At 40.6% G+C, this 21,343-nt stretch overlaps 1 protein-coding gene across 2 annotated transcripts in view; it reads left to right on the forward strand.

The window, feature by feature from the left end:
• The window catches only part of MYLK (myosin light chain kinase), an 842,949-nt gene that overhangs the window by 231,839 nt on the left and 589,767 nt on the right, over positions 1–21,343 (forward strand). The window lies entirely within an intron of this gene.

Genomic DNA, 21,343 nt, shown 5'->3' on the forward strand with positions numbered 1-21,343 from the left:
TTGCCATAGGGTAAAGGTAAGATCAATGCTTGATTTTTTTTATCTCAATCTGACAGACCATAAGTGATGATATAGTGGCTGGTCGGGAGATGAGGTGTTTGAGTGACATGTGCGCATCCCATACCCCTAAACTGTAAAAAGCATCAACCAGTAATAAAATGAAGTTATTTATTATGTAGAAATAGGAGGGTATGAATTCTGTTTCCTCCTAAATATGAATTTAATCTTCACTGCTGCTTGAAACCTGAGATATTTTCAGGGAGATGCAAACATGGATATGAATAGGAAAATAATGAAAAACAAAGAGAAAAAGTACCTAAGGTTTTAGCTTTATTTGTGACTGGAGGACTACCCCTGTACACTAATAGATGTTTAAAGCCTTGGGTCAAATTTTTTATACATCTTGTCATAGGTCAGGCTGCTTAAAAGGTAGCTTCATAGTGCTTATGTTGAACTGCACTTGCATAAGTCAACTCTGTTATCATAAGACTGCAGTATTTTATTTTCATAAACTGTTTGAGATTTCAATACAAAATGTTTAATTATGCATAGTAAAAATATTTGCATATTTTTTACCTGTGTAGTTTATACTACAGACTTTACAAGCCCTGCCATGCTACATATCTGTCCATAATGCATAAAAAAAGATGAATGGCATATTGTGTCTAAAAGAGAGGTCTATTATTACATATATCAACTCACAAACATAAGCATATAATCTAAAAAGTAACACATATGCACATAAATGTGCTTCCATAAAATTCCTTAAAGTACCTTAGGTATGCCAGGTCTAATAGATAAAGTATGTGTCAGCATTAAAAGTTCAAAATAGACCAAAGCAAAAGGTAATTGGAGAAGAGGGATCAGATCCTAAAAATCCACTGATGAAAAAATTTAATGGTGATTAGAAACGGAACATCTTCTCTCTAGGTAGATACCTAAGGAAAAAAACACAACAAAACACAAAATAGTGCAACCCTGCAAAAATAAATATAAAAATGAGGAAAAAAGTTACTCACCAGATGGTTCAAATAGCCTACGCGTTTCAACCTATAATGGTCTTCATCAAGGAGCCTTGATGAAGACCATTATAAGTCGAAACACGTAGGCTAAATGATCTAAGAAGTCTTGTCAGTACGGTGAGTCCCTCAAATAATTTTAGAAATGCAAATTTTAGCTTGAGAGCTGTATATCTCTCTTTGTAGAGCTCTAGGTGTAAAGCAGAGACACCTACATTATAATATAAGGTCTAAAAAAAATTCCTCAGAAACTTCTCTCCACGCTGGCGGGTTTTTGATTTTCGAGCCCTTAGAGAAAACAATCGAAAACTTTATTACTTATGTCTCCTAACCCCCACTGAGAGTGCAGTTTCTTCCGCTGGCTATAGGTACACAGCTTTTCTATTGCCAATTCTTATTTATAGAAATGTTCAGTTTAGGTAGAGATACCAGAGGCAAAATTAGCTATTTCAGATGCCAAATAAAGGAAATTTGCTATTTTTATACAATGTAATACACTCCAGCAGGTAAAAGGGATCATTGGGAATAAACCCACGGGGATACAAATTTATGGTACACTATCCCTTTATCTACAGCTAAGGGAAACATATGGAACAACTTTAAAAAATAACGTTAAACAAAAAACGAGCGTTGGTTTGTGCTACCCACAGTGCGTGTGCCATGGCTATCACTAGAAATGTTGGGACACCTTACTAAAGCATTGGTCAGACCCCCCCCCCAACAGTTTTCAGTGGCTATTTGGGATGCTACCTTCTGGGAAGAATGGGGGGACACTTCAATTCTGCTCCCCCATTCCTCTCAGAAGGTAGCCCCCCCCAAACAAATGGTATCCCTAGGTGCCTCATCAAATTGCCAACAACATACTAAAAGGGTGACTTAATCCACTGCACCTTGCTTGATCGGCACCCCTTTTAAGCTCCAGACTGGAATTGATCCCTGGTCCGGCGCTAAGTTCCAGGAGCCCTTCTAGGCCAGCAAGGTTTTGCTGGCCCTCTGTCTGTTGGCTGCCGGCATATTATCACATCTCTGTGACACATCATTTAAATGTTGATTTTAATTTTAGCCACATAAATTCATAGTTATAATGGTGAAGTTTACTATTTAGTATAGTTTATTATAGAGAGGTATTTTTCTGACAGTAAGTATAATGTGGGAGTTAGCTGGGGCTTTCCAGGGGAGTGTAGGTTAGACATTACGTCAGTGTAGGCAGTATTAGGGAGTTAGCTGGGCGTTCCAGGTGTGTGTAGGTTAGGCTGGGTGTTAGCTGGGTGGTGCAGGGGGAGTGAAGGTTAGCTCTGACGTAGGTGTAGGCAGTCAGTGGGAGGTAGTGAGGCAGTGCAAGGGAGGTGTAGGTTAGGCATGGTGTAGTTATAGGTGTTCATTGGGAGTTAGCGGCATGCTAGTTGGAGTAGGCTGCACTTTGATTCAGATACATCAACTTGTTGGAATCAGTGAAGTGTAGTCTGAGAGAAAGGTAGCGGCCATGTTGATCTTGCCAGATGACTACAGTGCCTGGGGTAGTTAGAGTAGGGGTAATAAAACGTAGGTCCCACAGAAATTTTTAGAGTGTGCCTACTACACATAAAAGATTTGTCTGTGCCGTGTAAGCCCACTTCAAATAGGGGCCCGGCCGCAGCAAAATGCAGATGAGCGGTGATGTGGGTGGTATCGTCACTCTCCCCTTGACTTCTATTGGAGAGACATTGCCGCTTGCTGGCACTGCTCGGCCACGCCCCTTTTTAAAGAAAATCTCGACAGTCGGACTACGAGGCCAATAAGGCAGTTTCTTGGCAGTCTGTTGATGATTTGAATATTGAGGCCTTAGTCTGAACTTCAAATGAGTAGTAATTTGTTTTCTAATATATGGTGAGTCCAGCAGAAGGAGGCAAAGAACACTACAGGAAAGCTGCTATATATGTCACTTCCCTTACCCATAATCCCCAGTCATTCTCTTTGCCTGCGGTGCAAGGAGGAGGTGAAGTTTTACTCCTCTTGAGGAGATCCAGGACAGGATTAAGGCTTTTAAGATAGCTGATTCCTTTATTACGGATGCTTCCTTATAGGTCGTTAAACTGGGAGTAAAAATGTCTGGTTTTGCGGTTCTAGTTCACAGAGCCCTTTGGTTAAATTCCTGGTCTGCGGATGTTTCTTCTAAGTTATTAGCTTTTCCATACAAGGGTAAGACCTTGTTTGGGCCTGGTTTGGCTGAAATTATTTCAGATATCACAGGAGGAAAGGGATCTTTTCTTCCTCAAGATAGAAAGAAAACAGAAAGGATGTCAGAGTAATTTTCGTCCTTTCGTATCTTGGAGCTTGGAGATTGAACGCTTGATTTTAAAGCGTGGTTTATCAGTCTGCCATTGAGATCATGATTCAGGCTCGTAAGCCTGTGACAAGAAAGATTTACTACAAGATGTGACGTAAATATCTGTATTGGTGTGAATCCAGAGGCTACTCTTGGAGTAGAGTCAGGATTTCTAGGATTTTGTCTTTTCTCCAGGAGGGTCTGGAGAAGGGTTTTCCAGCTAGTATTCTGAAAGGTTCAGATTTCTGCGTTGTCTATTTTGTTGCATAAGCGTTTGGCGAATGCGCCAGACGTGCAATCTTTTTGTCAGGCCTTGGTTAGGATTAGGTCTGTGTTAAAGCCCGTTACTCCTCCCTGGAGCCTTAACCTTGTTCTTAGAGTTTTACAGCGGGCTCCGTTTGAACCTATGCATTCCTTAGATATCAAGATGTTATCTTGGAAGGTTTTGTTTCTTGTTGCTATTTCTTCTACTCGGAAAATATCGGAACTCTCGGCTCTGCAGTTTGATTCTCCTTATCTTATTTTTCATTCTGATAAGGTGGTTTTACGTACCAAATTAGGTTTCCTACCTAAGGTTTTATCAAACAAGAATATTAATCAGGAGATTGTGGTTCCTTCTTTGTGTCCTAATCCTTCGTCTCCTAAGGAGCGTTTTGTGCACAACCTAGATGTTATGCTTGCATTGAAGTTCTATCTTCAGGCGACTAAGGACTTTCGTCAATCTTTTGCTTTGTTGGTTTGTTTTTCTGGGAAGTGCAAGGGTCAGAAAGCTACTTCTCTTTCTCTTTGGCTAAGGAGTATTATTCGTTTGGCCTATGAGACTGCTGGACAGCAACTTCTTGAGAGAATCACTGCTCATTCCACGAGGGCTGTTTCTTCTTCCTGGGCATTTAAAAATGAAGCCTCTGTGGAACAGATTTGCAAGGCTGCAACTTGGTCCTCTTTACATACTTTTTCAAATTTTTATAAATTTGATATTTTTGCCTCAGCTGAGGCTTCTTTGGGAGAAGGGTTCTTCAAGCGGTGGTGCCTTCTTTTTAGGTCTACCTGTCTTGTCCCCCCCCTTATCATCTGTGTCCTCTAACTTGGGTATTGATTCCCACTAGTAATTGATGATTTCGTGGACTCATCAAATCTTAGGAAAGAAAACATAATTTATGCTTACTTGATACATTTATTTATTTCCGGATATGGCGAGTCCACGGCCCACCCTTTATTTAAGACTTGAAGATGGAGCCGCTCCGCGTCGGAAGGTTGAAGATAGATGCCGTCTGGATGAAGACTTCTGCCCGTCTGGAGGACCACTTCTGACCGCCTGGAGGACCACTTCTGCCGGCTTCCTTGAGGACATCTTGTCGGTGGTGGGTTTTACTGTTGGGGGGGTTGTTTGTATTTTTTTTTAGGTAAAAGAGCTGATTTCTTTGGGGCAATGCCCCGCAAAAGGCCCTTTTAAGGGCTAGTGATAGTTTAGTTTAGGCTAGGGGTTTTTTTTTTATTTTGGGGGGGCTTTTTTATTTTGATAGGGCTATTAGATTAGGTTTAATTAGTTTAAAGATCTGTAATTTGTTTTTTATTTTCTGTAATTTAGTTTTTGTTTTTTTGTGATTTAGCTAATTTAATTTATTTAATTGTAGTGTAGTGTTAGGTGTTATTGTAACTTAGGTTAGGTTTTATTTTACAGGTCAATTTGTATTTATTTTAGCTTGGTAGTTATTAAATAGTTAATAACTATTTAATAACTATTTTACCTAGTTAAAATAAATACAAACTTGCCTGTAAAATAAAAATAAACCCTAAGCTAGATACAATGTAACTATTAGTTATATTGTAGCTAGCTTAGGGTTTATTTTATAGGTAAGTATTTAGTTTTAAATAGGAATAATTTAGTTAATGATAGTAATTTTATTTAGATTTATTTAAATTATATTTAAGTTAGGGGGTTTTAGGTTTAGGGTTAGACTTAGATTTAGGGGTTAATACATTTAATATAGTGGCGGCGACGTTGGGGACGGCAGATTAGGGGTTAATAAATGTGGGTAGGTGGCGGCGATGTTGGGGGTAGCAGATTAGGGGTTAATAAATATAATGTAGGTTGCGGCGATGTCCGGAGCGGGAAATTAGGGATTAATAAGTATAATGTAGGTGGCGGCGATGTTAATGGCGGCAGATTAGGGGTTAATAATATTTAACTAGTGTTTGTGAGGCGGGAGTGCGGTGGTTTAGGAGTTAACAGGTAGTTTATGGGTGTTAGTTTACTTTTTAGCACTTTAGTTATGCGTTTTATGCTACGGCGTTGTATTGTAAAACTCATAATTACTGACTTTAGAATGCGTTAGGAATCTTGGAGGTAGAGGGTGTACCGCTCACTTTTTGGCCTCCCAGGACAGACTCGTAATACCAGCGCTATGGAAGTCCCATAGAAAAAAGGGTTTACGAAGTTTACGTAAGTCGGTTTGTGGTAAGGCCAAAAAGTGTGTGGTGCCCCTAAACCTGCAAGACTCGTAATAGCAGCGGTAGTGAAAAAGCAGCGTTAGGACCTGTTAACGCTGCTTTTTCAGCTTAACGCAAAACTCGTAATCTAGCCGTATGTTATTAGTCATGCATTTATATGGGGGAAAATATTTCCTGGAAATGTCTTGGGGCACAAGGTCAGAGGTCAAATACTTTCTGAAATGTTTGAGCCGACTGTTGTTTCCAGTGCATTACTAGGGATAATTTAACGAGCATCATAATATAGGTATATAGATGCTTCATGGGTTTGGGCATTTTCACGTAAAAGGCATTGCTCCGGCCAAGAACTAGAGGGCAGACCCAGTCGTATACAAAGGATTATTATATGTCTCCATAGACGTCTTATGATCGGGCATTCCTACCAGACATGAAGGTCCGTACCTACTGCTCTGCATTCTCTTCATCAAGTTGAAGGATGAACCTTTGTGACCCTGTGTAGTCTAAAAGGTACCCAATGCCAGAGCGTTAATATTTTAAAGTTCATATAAAGTAAATCAGTTGGCTGTACTCAATTGTTTGCTATCCAGTTCCTGCCCAAAGTTTTTTTCCCAAACAAGCAAATTATGTGTCTTTTGTAGGGTTGGCCAATCCAATAGACAATGGAAGTGTACAGAGTGAGGTCTCCATTCCTGAACCCCTGCCTTCCAGACAGTTTCCCAGAGAGAAAAAAGATGCCCCAACTGTTTAGGAGTGCCCTAAACTGCAGAGCTTCAAAACGAAACCTAGGGTGGATATTGCAGGATTTTAAACTCCGGATAGGAAAGCCAATCGGTCCCATTATATAAATCCTCAATGGAGATCTTGTCTATATTATCCCAAGCCCTAGGATTGGATTCCGGGAGGCCATTTAGGTTCTCCGAGTCTATGTATCAGTGAAGGATGGGAGCCACCATCTGAGAGTGTCGCGGTTTATACCTTAATTCTAAGCAATCACTAATAATTGTATTAACAATGAACAGCGAAGAGATACAATGTATCGGGATCCAGATCAGGTTCGCAAGAAATATATCATAAGGGAGTGAGGCTTGTTCTATATCGTACCATCTAGGTCTCTCCTTCGAACTTCCCCATTCAGAGACATGAGTCAACATGGCTGCCTCATAATATAGTTTAAAGGGATATTATACATTAGATTTTCTTTGCATAAATGTTTTGTAGCCTATACAGCTTTTTTTTTTTTTTTTAATAACTTTTATTAGTGTCGGCAATGTCGGGGGGCAGCGGATTAGGGGTTAATAACTTTTATTAGTATCGACCGTGTCGGGGGGGGGGGGGGCGGCAGAATAGGGGTTAATAACTTTTATTACTGTTGGCGATGTTGGGTGCGGCGGAATAGGGGTGTTTAGACTAGGGGTTTATGTTAGGGTGTTTAAAATGTAACTTTCTTTTCTCCATAGACATCAATGGGGTTGCGTTACGGCGATCACCATTCCGCGATTGCAGGTGTTAGTTTTTTTTTTTTAACACTTTCTCCCCATTGATGTCTATGGGTACACAAGCACGTAAACTCAACCCTTGGCTTTTGTGCGGTATGGAAAATAACTCACAGCACAAGGAGGCTTTTCAGTAACTTGTAATGGCAGCGCTATGGAGAGTGCAATAATGCAATTTTTTTGGTGTTATTTTTGTACCCTGCTTAGCGCAAAACTTGTAATCTAGGTGATTGCTATTTGATAAAGATTGGTAGCCATCTAAAAAAGTAGATGAAAGTTTTAAGATTTCAATCTATTTTGTCACAACCGTATTCCATTCTCTGCCAAGTGTCTGTGACTATGCTAGTTTGTCATAGATACAAAAAATCTGTGTTTTTCACATTTGGATTGGGTTAACATGTAATTACTTAAATGGACATTGCAGCCAATATTGGAATCCACCTGGATGCATTTCAGTTTTGAATAGAAGCATTTTTGTATTAAATATGCATTAGCAAAAATGCTTCTAATAAAAGCTACAGCTGTTTCAAAAGTGTATTTAAGTATGCACCGTGCACCAGCATTTTAAACAAAGCCCTTGCTCAGAGAGCCTAAGGTGCTTGTACCATGTGGTAATGACTCATTAATTGCTGACATGATACAAGCTCCACCGGCGCTCTGAGCAGACACAGTATATAAAATGCTGGTGCACTGAGAATATCCTTAAAGGGACACTGAACCCAAATTTTTTCTTTTGTGATTCAGATAGAGCATGCAATTTTAAGCAACTTTCTAATTTACTCCTATTATCTTTTTTTTTCTTCGTTCTCTTGCTAGCTTTATTTGAAAAAGAAGGCATCTAAGCTTTTTTTTGGTTCAGACTCTGGACAGCACTTTTTTAATGGTGGATTAATGTATCCACCAATCAGCAAGGAAAACCCACGTTGTTCACAAAGAATGGGCCGGCATCTAAACTTACATTCTTGCATTTCAAATAAAGATACTAAGAGAATGAAGACAATTTGATACTAGGAGTACATTAGAAAGTTGCTTAAAATTTCATGCTCTATCTGAATCACAAAAAGAAAAAAATTTGGGTTCAGTGTTCCTTTAACGTGCACATGCTAAAGGGATACTAAACCCATTTCTCTTGTAAGATGTATCGAGTCCACGGATTCATCCATACTTGTGGGATATTCTCCTTCCTAACAGGAAGTGGCAAAGAGAGCACCCACAGCAGAGCTGTCTATATAGCTCCTCCCTTAGCTCCGCCCCCCCAGTCATTCTCTTTGCCTGCTTAACTGCTAGGAAGGGTAAAGTGAGTGTGGTGACAAAAATGTTAGTTTTTATTTTCTCAAGCAAAAGTTTGTTATTTTAAATGGTACCGGTGTGTACTGTTTACTCTCTGGCAGAAAAGAGATGAAGATTTCTGCAGGGAGGATGATGATTTTAGCACTTTGTAACTAAAATCCACTGCTGTTCTCACAAGGACTGAAGAGTAAAGGAAAACTTCAGTTGGGGGAACAGTTTGCAGGCTAAACTGCTTTGAGGTATGTTCAGTCTAATTTTTTCTAGACAGACTGTGTTAATTCTAGAAAAGGCTGACAATATCCCCATGAGGGAAGGGTAAGCTGTATTCAGAGACTTAGTAAGAATCCCAGCTTGCACAAAGGGCTCATTAGTTACTGGTGACACTGATAAGGAAAAACGTTTTTTTTTTAAATTATTATTGCAATAACATTTTTTTGAGGGACTTTAAGGGGTCTTTGTGGCTTTGTGGAAACCACTCTAAGAATGTGTCCCACTTGCACTGATATGTCTATAAATTATAAAGAGCATATTTTAACAATGAAAAATATAGCAATAGATGATTCTTAGACAGAAGGAAATTAGTTTTTGACATCTAGCTCTCCCCAAGTGTCACAACCAGTAACGCCCGCACAAGTGACGCCAAGTACCTCTAATGCGTCAAATTCATTTACTTTACAAGACATGGCTACAGTTATGAATAAAACGCTCACAGAGGTTTTCTCTAAACTGCCTGGTTTACAAGGAAAGCGTGACAGCTCTGGGTTAAGTAAAGCTGAGCAGTCTGACGCTTTAGTAGCCATATCTGATATACCCTCACAATGTTCTGAAGTAGGGGTAAGGGATTTGTTATCTGAGGGAGAAATTTCTGATTCAGGAAAGACGCTTCCTCAGACAGATTCTGACATGACGGCCTTCAAATTTAAGCTTGAACACCTCCGCTTATTGCTCAGGGAGGTATTAGCGACTCTAGATGATTGTGACCCCATAGTAGTTCCAGAGAAATTGTGTAAAATGGACAAATACTTAGAGGTTCCTGTTTACACTGATGTTTTTCCAGACCCTAAGAGGATTGTGAATATTGTTACTAAAGAGTGGGATAAACCAGGTATTCCGTTTGCCCCCCTCCTGTTTTTAAGAAAATGTTTCCCATATCTGACACCATGCGGGACTCGTGGCAGACGGTTCCTAAGGTGGAGGGAGCTATTTCTACTCTATCTAAGCGTACAACTATACCTATCGAAGACAGTTGTGCTTTCAAAGATCCTATGGAAAAAAAATTAGAGGGTCTCCTGAAGAAAATTTTTGTTCATCAAGGTTTTCTTCTTCAACCTATTGCGTGCATTGTTCCTGTAACTACTGCAGCTGCTTTCTGGTTCGAGGCTCTAGAAGAGGCTCTTCAGATGGAGACTCCATTAGAGGATATTATGGATATAATTAAGGCTCTTAAGTTGGCTAATTCTTTCATTACAGATGCCGCTTTCCAACTGGCTAAGTTAGCGGCAAAGTATTCAGGTTTTGCCATTTTAGCACGCAGGGCGTTATGGCTTAAGTCCTGATCTGCTGATGTATCATCAAAATCTAAACTTTTGAACATCCCTTTCAAAGGAAAGACCCTATTCGGGCCTAAACTGAAAGAGATTATTTCAGACATCACTGGAGGGAAAGGCCATGCTCTCCCTCAGGGTAAAACAAATAAATTGAGGACCAAACAAAATAATTTTCGTTCCTTTCGGAATTTCAAGGGTGGTCCCGCTTCAGCTTCCCCTGCTGCAAAGCAAGAGGGGAATTTTGCCCAATCCAAGTCAGTCTGGAGACCTAACCAGGCTTGGAACAAGGGCAAACAGGCCAAGAAGCCTGCAGCTGCCTGTAAGACAGCATGAAGGGGTAGCCCCCGATCCGGGACCGGATCTAGTAGGGGGCAGACTCTCTCTCTTCGCTCAGGCTTGGGCAAGAGATGTCCACGATTCCTGGGCTTTAGAAATTGTGTCCCAGGGATATCTTCTGGACTTCAAAGACTCTCCCCCAAGGGGAAGGTTTCACACTTCTCAATTGTCTGCAAACCAGACAAAGAGAGAGGCGTTCATACGCTGTGTAGATGACCTACACACCATGGGAGCGATCCGCCCAGTTCCAAAAGCGGAACAAGGGCTAGGGTTTTACTCAAACCTGTTTGTGGTTCTCAAAAAAGAGGGAACTTTCAGACCAATCTTGGATCTCAAAATTCTAAACAAGTTCCTCAGAGTACCATCATTCAAGATGGAGACTATTCGGATTATTCTACCTCTGACCCAGGAGGGTCAATATATGACTACCGTGGACTTAAAGGATGCATATCTACACATCCCTATTCACTGAGATCATCATCAATTCCTCAGATTGCCTTTCTGGACAGGCATTACCAGTTTGTGGCCCTTCCCTTCGGGTTGGCCACGGCTCCCAGAATTTTCACAAAGGTGCTAGGGTCCCTTTTGATGACATCATAATTCAGGCGTCGACTTTCCAGCTAGCCACGTCTCACACGGACATCGTGTTGGCTTTTCTGAGATCTCACGGGTGGAAGGTGAACATAAAAAAGAGTTTTCTCTTCCCTCTCACAAGAGTTTCCTTCCTAGTGACTCTGATAGACTTGGTAGAAATGAAAATATTTCTGACGGAGGTCAGAAAATCAAAACTCTTGACCACTTGCCGAGCTCTTCATTCCATTCCTCGACCATCAGTGGCTCAGTGTATGGAGGTAATCGGTCTCATGGTAGTGGCAATGGACATAGTTCCTTTTGCCCGCCTACACCTCAGACCACTGCAACTATGCATGATCAAACAGTGGAATGGAGATTATGCAGATTTATCTCCTCAACTGCATCTGGTCCAGGAGACCAGAGACTCACTTCTCTGGTGGTTGTCTCAGGACCACCTGTCTCAGGGAATGTGTTTCCGCAGGCCAGAGTGGCTCATTGTAATGACAGATGCCAGCCTGCTAGGCTGGGGTGCAGTCTGGAACTCCCTGAAAGCACAGGGCTTATGGTCTCGGGAAGAAACTCTCCTCCCGATAAACATTCTAGAACTGAGAGCGATATTCAATGCGCTTCAGGTGTGGCCTCGGCTAGCTACGGCCAAATTCATCAGATTTCAGTCGGACAACATCACGACTGTAGCTTATATCAATCATCAAGGAGGAACACGGAGTTCTCTAACGATGATGGAGGTAACCAAAATAATCCGATGGGCGGAGGATCACTCTTGCCATCTCTCAGCAATCCATATCCCAGGGGTAGAGAACTGGGAGGCGGATTTCCTAAGTCGTCAGACTTTTCATCCGGGGGAGTGGGAACTCCATCCGGAGGTATTTGCCCAGCTGACTCAGCTATGGGGCACACCAGAATTGGATCTGATGGCGTCCCGTCAGAATGCCAAACTTCCTCGTTATGGGTCCAGGTCCCGGGATCCCCAGGCGGTACTGATAGATGCTCTAGCAGTACCCTGGTCCTTCAATCTGGCCTATGTATTTCCACCGTTTTCCTCTCCTTCCACGTCTGGTTGCCAGAATCAAGCAGGAGAGAGCTTCAGTATTTCTGATAGCACCTGCGTGGCCACGCAGGACTTGGTATGCAGACCTAGTGGGCATGTCATCGTTTCCACCGTGGACTCTACCATTGAGGCAGGACCTTCTAATCCAAGGTCCATTCACGCATCCAAATCTAATTTCTCTGCGTCTGACTGCTTGGAGATTGAACGCCTGATTCTATCAAAGCATGGTTTCTCTGAGTCGTTCATTGATACCCTGATTCAAGCTAGAAAGCCTGTCACCAGGAAGATCTATCATAAGATTTGGCGCAAATATTTTTATTGGTGTGAATCCAAGGGTTACTCATGGAGTAAGATTAGGATTCCTAGAATATTGTCCTTTCTCCAAGAAGGTTTGGAGAAGGGATTATCAGCTAGTTCCTTAAAAGGACAGATTTATGCATTGTCTATTCTTTTACACAAGCGTCTGGCAGATTTTCCAGACGTTCAAGCGTTTAGTCAGGCTTTAGTCAGAATCAAGCCTGTATTCAAACCTGTTGCTCCACCATGGAGCTTAAACTTAGTTCTTAAATTTCTTCAAGGGGTTCCGTTTGAACCTATGCATTCCATAGATATTAAGCTTCTATCTTGGAAAGTTCTGTTTTTAGTAGCTATCTCTTCGGCTCGAAGAGTTTCTGAGTTATCTGCTTTACAGTGTGACTCATCTTATCTTGTTTTCCATGCAGATAAGGTGGTTTTACGTACCAAACCTGGATTCCTTCCTAAGGTTGTTTCTAATAGGAATATCAATCAGGAAATTATTGTTCCTTCACTGTGTCCTAATCCTTCTTCAAAGAAGGAACGTCTGTTGCACAATCTTGATGTGGTTCGTGCTTTAAAATTCTACTTGCAAGCAACCAAAGATTTCCGTCAAACATCTTCATTGTTTGTTGTTTATTCCGGTAAACGGAGAGGTCAAAAGGCTACTGCTACCTCTCTTTCCTTTTGGCTGAAAAGCATCATCCGTTTAGCTTATGAGACTGCTGGACAGCAGCCTCCTGAAAGAATTACTGCTCATTCTACTAGAGCAGTGGCTTCCACATGGGCTTTTAAAAATGAGGCTTCTGTTGAACAGATTTGTAAGGCGGCGACTTGGTCTTCGCTTCATACTTTTTCCAAATTTTCCAAATTCGATACTTTTGCTTCTTCGGAGGCTATTTTTGGGAGAAAGGTTCTACAAGCAGTGGTGCCTTCCGTTTAAGGTACCTGTCTTGTCCCTCCCTTCATCCGTGTCCTAAAGCTTTGGTATTGGTATCCCACAAGTATGGATGAATCCATGGACTCGATACATCTTACAAGAGAAAACAGAATTTATGCTTACCTGATAAATTTCTTTCTCTTGTGATGTATCGAGTCCACGGCCCGCCCTGTCTGTTTAAGACAGGTAGTATATTTTTATTTGAAAAACTTCAGTCACCTCTGCACCCTATCGTTTTTCCTTTTTCTTCCTAGCCTTCGGTCGAATCACTGGGGGCGGAGCTAAGGGAGGAGCTATATAGACAGCTCTGCTGTGGGTGTTCTCTTTGCCACTTCCTGTTAGGAAGGAGAATATACCACAAGTATGGATGAATCTGTGGACTCGATACATCACAAGAGAAAGAAATTTATCAGGTAAGCATAAATTCTGTTTTTTTTTCCTTCCATGATTCAGATAGAGCATGACATTTTAAACAACTTTCTAATTTACTCCTATTATCAATTTTTCCTCGTTTTCTTGCTATCTTTATTTAAAAAGTAGTAATGTAAAGGTTAGGAGCCGGCCCATTTTAGGTTCAGAACCATGGATAGCACTTGCTTATTGGTGGCTGACATTTAACAAACTAATAAGCAAGCATAACCCGGGTTCTGAACCAAAAATAGGCCTGCACCTAGGCTTTACATTCCTGCTTTTTAAATAAAGATAGCAAGAGAACGAAGACAAATTGATAATAGGAGTAAATTAGAAAGTTGCTTAAAATTGCATGCTCTATCGGAATCATGAAAGAAAACAAATATTGTTCTTAGTATCCCTTTAACACTAAAACAGTGATAATTTTTTACTAGAAGCATTTTTACCAATACATGTATATTGCAAATATGTTTATTTTCAAATATGTAATTTATCTATCTGCATTTAAATTTTGACTTGAATTTCCCATTAAAGGTACAGTAAACACCCTGTACAACATTTTTCTGCAGTCCTCTAATTGATTAACATATCAGCAGAGTCTGAACTATATTAGAATAGATTAACACCTAGCTTGCTGCAATTTATTTTCAATATGTTAAACTCCACTCATCACTTTTGGAGGAGCCAATCTGGACTTGAGTCTGGAGATGACGGACTTGTCACTGTCATTGAATTAAAATAGTCTCCATTGTGTGGCTTCAGCAGAAATGATAAGATAGAGTGAGAAGGTTAGGTTTGAGAAGCCTGCCATGTGCTCTTTCAGTTTTCTGGACTGAATAATTTCAGTCTTAAATTACAGGAAAAGGAGGCAAATGAAATAATGAAAGTATAATACTTTACTATGTATACTTAAAGGGATACTAAATCCAATTTCTTTATTTAATGATTCGGATAGAGCATGCAATTTTAAGCAACATTCTAATTTACTCCTATTAGCATTTTTCCTTCATTCTTTTGCTATCTTTATATAAAAAGCAGGTATGTTAAGCTTAGGAGCCGGCCCATTTTTGGTTCAGGACCTGGTTTATGCTTGCTGATTGGTGGCTAAATGTAGCCAACAATAAGCAAGCGCTATCCAGGGTGCTGAACCTAAAATGGGCCGGCTCTTAATAGGAGTATATTAGAAAGTTGCTTAAAATTGCATGATCTATCTGAATCACGAAAAGAAAAATTTGGGTTTAGTGTCACTTTAAGCATTTTATGTTACAAAGTGTGTACTGTCCCTTTAAGTACAGGTGCATTGCCAAATGAAAGAAGAACGCCATCAGAAGTTAATAGATTGTTGACATTAAAGGGATAGTAATCCCCCCCCCCCAAAAAAATATGATTCAGATAGAACATACAATTTTAAACAACTTTCCCATTTACTTCTATTTTCAAATTTGCTTCATTCTCTTGTTATCCTTTGCTGAAGGAACAGCACTGCACTACTGGCAGCTAGCTGAACACATCTAGTTAGCCAATCACTAGAGACAAATGTGTGCAGGCACCAATAAGCAGCAGCTCCCACTGGTGTATATGTGCGTATTATTTTTCAACAAGGGATACTAAGAGAACGAAACACATTTGAAAATAGGAGTGAATTTAAAAGTGTCTTAAAATATCATGCTCTATATTTATCAGGCAAGTTTAATTTTGACTTTCCTATTGCTTTAAATGCCTTGTGGATATGATTGCAGGTTGTTATATTCTACTAACAAGCTCAATACATCACTTATGCGTTTCCTTATCATTATAAATCATATACTTACATTTTTTACAATGTTCACATATATAACTGAGGTAAAGTTGCATGACAAATTAATTCAGTTGTTAAAATGTTGCTTGTGAACCTGTTTCACGTTTTAAAACATTGCATGAGATTAGGTTTGCCACGTTACAAAGGTCAAAATGGTTTCAACAGCATATAAATATATATAGATTTTTTTTATAGAATCCTTGGGTTAAAAATGCTGTGTTTTCTGGTGAATTGTAACAAAGTCTGGGAGGGGATTTTAATGATAGATATCCGACTGTTGCAAAACCTGTTTTTCAATTGTATTAAGATCTCTTTTAAAATAGCTTATCGACCATGGCGAAAAAGTTATAAATAAGACTTTTATATACCCCAATAAAACAAAATCTCCTTGCAACCTTTATTGAATTCTTAGCCAGGTTCTGCACATGAATAAGATGCATGTAATGAATATATTTAGCTACTTGCATTCTTTTATTTTTTTCTGTCCAAAATGAGGGATTGCCTTTTCAGTAGACACGTCCTACTCAATCTCTCCTTATTAAATGTCTGGGCAGCCATGGCTTTGTCTAATTACTTTGTGACCACATAAGTACGTTTTCACTTTAGATGTAAGAAAATGCTGCACTATAGTTTGACCAGGTTCCAACATAAAGAAATCAGATTAGTTCCTGGTTCAATCAGTTGTCAGACTGGAGAAGCACAAGATTTTCTTTGTAAAAGACGAGCCAATATCTTAATGCACAGATCCTACTTTTGTGCAAAATAATATTTGTCTTTTTGAGGCCCCCATCTCTGTTCATTTTTCATCCAACCACATACTTTATTGTCAAGTTCTTCCGTGCTTTGTATAACCCAAAGTTTGCTGGGATTCATAAAGAAATTGTTGAAATTTTTTTGAAAGTACCTTAAATCCCTTTACATTTTTTATGTTAAAGTACACATTAATTTTAGTCTCCAATCATTAACCTGCAGTTGACTGGCTTTAGATATTTTGGGGTGACAAAAAGGCCTAAATTACGAGTGGAGCGCAAAATTGCGCTTCCGTGAGCGTGATATTCGCGCTCCACTAAGTAATACTGGCGCACGCAAATGTGCACTGGTATTGTAAGTAAAGCGCAATGCAAAGCTGACCTTGCTTTCACATTGCATGGAAGCTTTGCGCTCATGAGAGCTAGCTTCCATAGGCTCCAATGGGAGCCTCATTCTGATGCTCATTGACACGGCACAGAACCTAGCCCAGCAAAGGGGGTAATTTGCGCAGGTTTGGGCAGCATATTTAAAATTTATATGTATATGAATATATACATATATATTTGTGTGTTAATATGTGTGTATATATACATATTAACACATAAATATAAATGTATATAAACATATACATATCTATTTACAGTTTAAACACAGTCCCCATAGACCGCTATGTAAAAGCACTTCTCAGTGTCATATTTTTTCCAACACCCCACATCCACTCACTTTAAAGGGACATGAAACCCAAAAAATTTTCTTTCATGATTTAGGTAGAACATTTGATTTTAAACAACTTTCTAATTTACTTCTATTATCAAATTTGTTTAGTTCTCTTCATATCAGTTGTTGAAGGAGCAGCAATGCACTACTGGTTTCTAACTGAACACATCGGTGAGCCAATGACAATCAGTATATATATATATATATATATATATATATATATATATATATGCAGCCACCAATCAGTAGCTAGAACCTAGGTTTCTTTGCTCCTCCTGAACTTACCTACAAAAACCTTTCAGCAAAGGAAATCAAGAGGAAGCAAATGAAATAATAGGAAAGTTGTTTAATATTGTATGCTCTGTCTAAATCATGATTGTCTAATTATGACTTTACTGTCCTTTTAACCCCTTATAACTGCTTTATTTGTTTGTTTGTTTTTAAACTGCACAAAGATGCTCATAATTTTAATTTTAGAAAATGAACAGTACACTTTATTTTCTTCTTAAACGGGAAGAGTCTGCAGCTGCATTCATTACTTTTGAGAATTCAGAACCTGGCCATCAGGAGGAGGCAAAGACACCCCAGCCAAAGGCTTCAAATACCTCCCCCACTTCCCTCATCCCCCAGTCATTCTTTGCCTTTCGTCACAGGAGGTTGGCAGAGAAGAGTCAGAAGTTCTAGATAGTCTCTTATGGAGGGTAGTACTCTTCGAAATGGGACTGGAGTTTTAAGTAGTCCTGTCAGCCTCTCAGTGAGAGCATGGATGAAGGTTAGAGTTCGGAGATGCAGGGAGAGTCTTTCTACAAAGCCATCCCGACTCATATTAACAGCTTCTTGGCAATCAGCGTTGATGAGTTTCGCTACCTGCCTTTATTCACTCAAGTCCATGTCAGAGGTGAGGCTACTATCTGTCACACTTGAAGGGCCGGGTTCCTGTTCCACGGCGTCAATTCCGGTAAGATCGTTTCATTTTACTTCATTATGTGATGTAATGTTAACGTGAAAAGGTAGGGTCCCAGTGGGGAATCATGGGTTAATATCCTCTGAGGGGGGTTATTGAATAGGGGGGACTTTAATCATGTTTGCAATGTGGTTCTATCTGCTGATTGTGTGGTAATACTTTTGGCTCATGGCTTTTCGGAACATTACGACCTTATCATCATTTGGCGCGATCTTAGAATTGCGCGCTCTTTTTATGACTTACACGGTGCACATCGTGACCGGGAGCGGTTACTTTGTTTTCACTTCCGTATGCTGACTGTGTAGCGAAAGAGAGAGTCTGCGCGTCGGTTGTCTGGTTCACAGGAGGTGGTGAGTGCCCCAGCCATTGGGGGTGTAATAGAGGTGCCAGTTTGTGTTTGTCTTTTTGTAATCCCAAGATGGAGGATTCTGTTTTTTTAGACACGGATGTCTCCGATGTGGAGAATGCGCCTTGTGATGAATACGAAATGGCCCGGGTTATCCATGCCCATCAGTTATGTTCCGATTGCCGTTCCAGAGTACTCTCTTCTCCCGATTCAGGGTCCTTAAGAGTGTGTTGAGCCATCCGCCCCCAAAGATTCTAGATCCTGTGAGGCGCGTGTTCCAGAACTTTCCTTTGCTATGCAAGCAGGTGTCCCTATGGCCTTTACTCCTTCTCCGGAAGATGGCTTGTTTCCTCCAGAGGTTACGGCACATTTCTGCATGGCCATATCTGCGGCCTTGGCTTATTTGTATCTACCAAGTGAAATATTTTTAAGATACTGTTCATGTTCTGTTAACCAGGGCCTGTCGGGCGTGGGATCGCCTGACTCAGTTCAGTCTTCTGGGAAAGCGTGGGCCTCTGAGGCTTCAGGGGCCTCAACCTTGGGGCCGAAGTCGTTTGTCGATCCGGCAAGCAATGACTTTGCCTTCCGTTATAAGTTGGCACACCTACTACGGCATGTTTTGGCGTTGCTAGAGGATCCCAGTCCTAGTGGGCTGAGGGATCCGAGTCGTTAGATGCCGGATGGCACATTGGGTATGACGCTGGGATTCGTTTCCGTTTTTAGGTTTTTCCTTTGTGTATCTGTTCCAGATCTGAGCGTGGGAGGGGCCTCTGATCGGCTGGTCCGGTTTTGCGTACCTTTTCTCTTGTTAAGTGTAGTCAGTCCACGGGTCATCCATTACTTATGGGATATATTCTCCTTCCCAACAGGAAGTTGCAAGAGGATCACCCAAGCAGAGCTGCTATATAGCTCCTCCCCTCACATGTCATATCCAGTCATTCTCTTGCAACACTCAACAAAGAAGGAGGTCGTGAGAGGAGTTAGGAGTTTTTTAATTAGTTACTCTTCAATCAAAAGTTTGTTATTTTAAATGGCACCGGAGTGTGCTGTTTTTTCTCTCAGGCAGTATTGGAAGAAGAATCTGCCTGCGTTTTCTATGATCTTAGCAGACGTAACTAAGATCCACTGGCTGTTCTCGCACATTCTGAGGAGTGGGGTAACTTCAGAAAAGGGAATAGCATGCGGGGTCCCCTGCAAATGAGGTATGTGCAGTAAAATATTTTCTAGGAATGGAATTGACTAAGAAAACACTGCCGATACCCATATGATGTAAGTACAGCCTAAAATGCAGTAGTAGCGACTGGTATCAGGCTGGTAAATGTATACACAGTAGAGTTATTTTCTATGGAATAGATTTTGACTGAAAAAATACTGGTAATACTGTAATAATGTATGAGCCTTAACTGCAGTAGAAGCGACTGGTAGCAGGCTTAGTGATAACTTTACACAACATATGCAATGTTGTTTTTTTTTTTTAAAAGGTTTACTGGCATGTTAATCGTTTTGTGAGGTACTTGGTGATAAATCTCTTTGGGCATGATTTTTTCCACATGGCTAACGTATTTTTCTACATAGAAACCGTTATAGCTGGTCTCCCACTGTGTAATATGACTGGGAGGGGCTTTGGGTTAGCTCCTTGTTGCGCAGTTAAAATTCAGTCATAGTCTTCCTGTTTCTTCCTCCTTGATCCAGGACGTCTCCGGAGAGCTCAGGGGTCTTCAAAATTTATATTTGAGGGAGGTAATCAGTCACAGCAGACCTGTGACAGTGTGTTTGACTGTGATAAAAACGTTAACTGTTAATTTGTTTATCCGTTTTTGGGTATTAAGGGGTTAATCATCCGTTACTAGTGGGTGCAATCCTCTGCTGATTTCATACATTTAATGTAAAATTTGGTTGCTATAACTGATTTTGTTCATTGTTATTTCAACTGTAATTGTTTCTTGTGTTTTAAAAGCGCAGCAGCGTTTTTTACATTGCTGGAAAATTTTCTGAAAGTAATTTCCAGGCTTGCTAACCTCATTGCTAGTCTGTTTAAACATGTCTGATACAGATGAATCTGCTTGTTCATTATGTTTAAAAGCCAATGTGGAGCCCAATAGAAATATGTGTACCAATTGTATTGATATTACTTTAAATAAAGGTCAATCATTACCGGTAAAGAAATTATCACCAGACATCGAGGGGGAAGTTATGCCGCCTAACTCTCCTCACGTGTCAGTATCTGCGCCTCCCGCTCAGGAGGTGCGTGATGTTGTGGCGCCAAGTACATCAAGGCCCTTACAAATCACTTTACAAGATATGGCTAATGTTATGAAAGAAGTGTTATCCAATTTGCCTGAATTAAGAGGCAAGCGCGATAGCTCTGGGTTATGGACAGAGCGCGCTGATGACACGAGAGCCATGTCCGATACTGCGTCACAATTTGCAGAACATGAGGACGGAGAGCTTCATTCTGTGGGTGACGGATCTGATCCAGGGAGACCGGATTCAGAAATTTTAAATTTAAGCTTGAGAACCTCCGCGTATTGCTAGGGGAGGTGTTAGCGGCTCTGAATGATTGTGACACGGTCGCGATCCCAGAGAAGTTATGTAGGCTGGATAAATACTATGCGGTGCCGGTGTGTACTGACGTTTTTCCTATACATAAAAGGCTTACAGAGATTATTAGCAAGGAGTGGGATAGACCCGGTGTGCCCTTTTCCCCTCCTCCGATATTTAGAAAAATGTTCCCAATAGACGCTACCACACGAGACTTATGGCAGACGGTCCCTAAGGTGGAGGGAGCAGTTTCTACTTTAGCTAAACGCACCACTATCCCGGTGGAGGATAGTTGTGCTTTCTCAGATCCAATGGATAAAAAATTAGAAGGATACCTTAAGAAAATGTTTGTTCAACAAGGTTTTATATTACAGCCCCTTGCATGCATTGCGCCCGTCACTGCTGCGGCTGCTTTCTGGTTTGAGTCGCTAGAAGAGGCCATTCGCACAGCACCATTGGATGAGATTATGAACAAGCTTAAAGCACTTAAGCTAGCTAA

This window comes from Bombina bombina, chromosome 1 (genome assembly GCF_027579735.1).
Source record: "Bombina bombina isolate aBomBom1 chromosome 1, aBomBom1.pri, whole genome shotgun sequence".
In the NCBI taxonomy this organism is placed as follows: domain Eukaryota; kingdom Metazoa; phylum Chordata; class Amphibia; order Anura; family Bombinatoridae; genus Bombina; species Bombina bombina.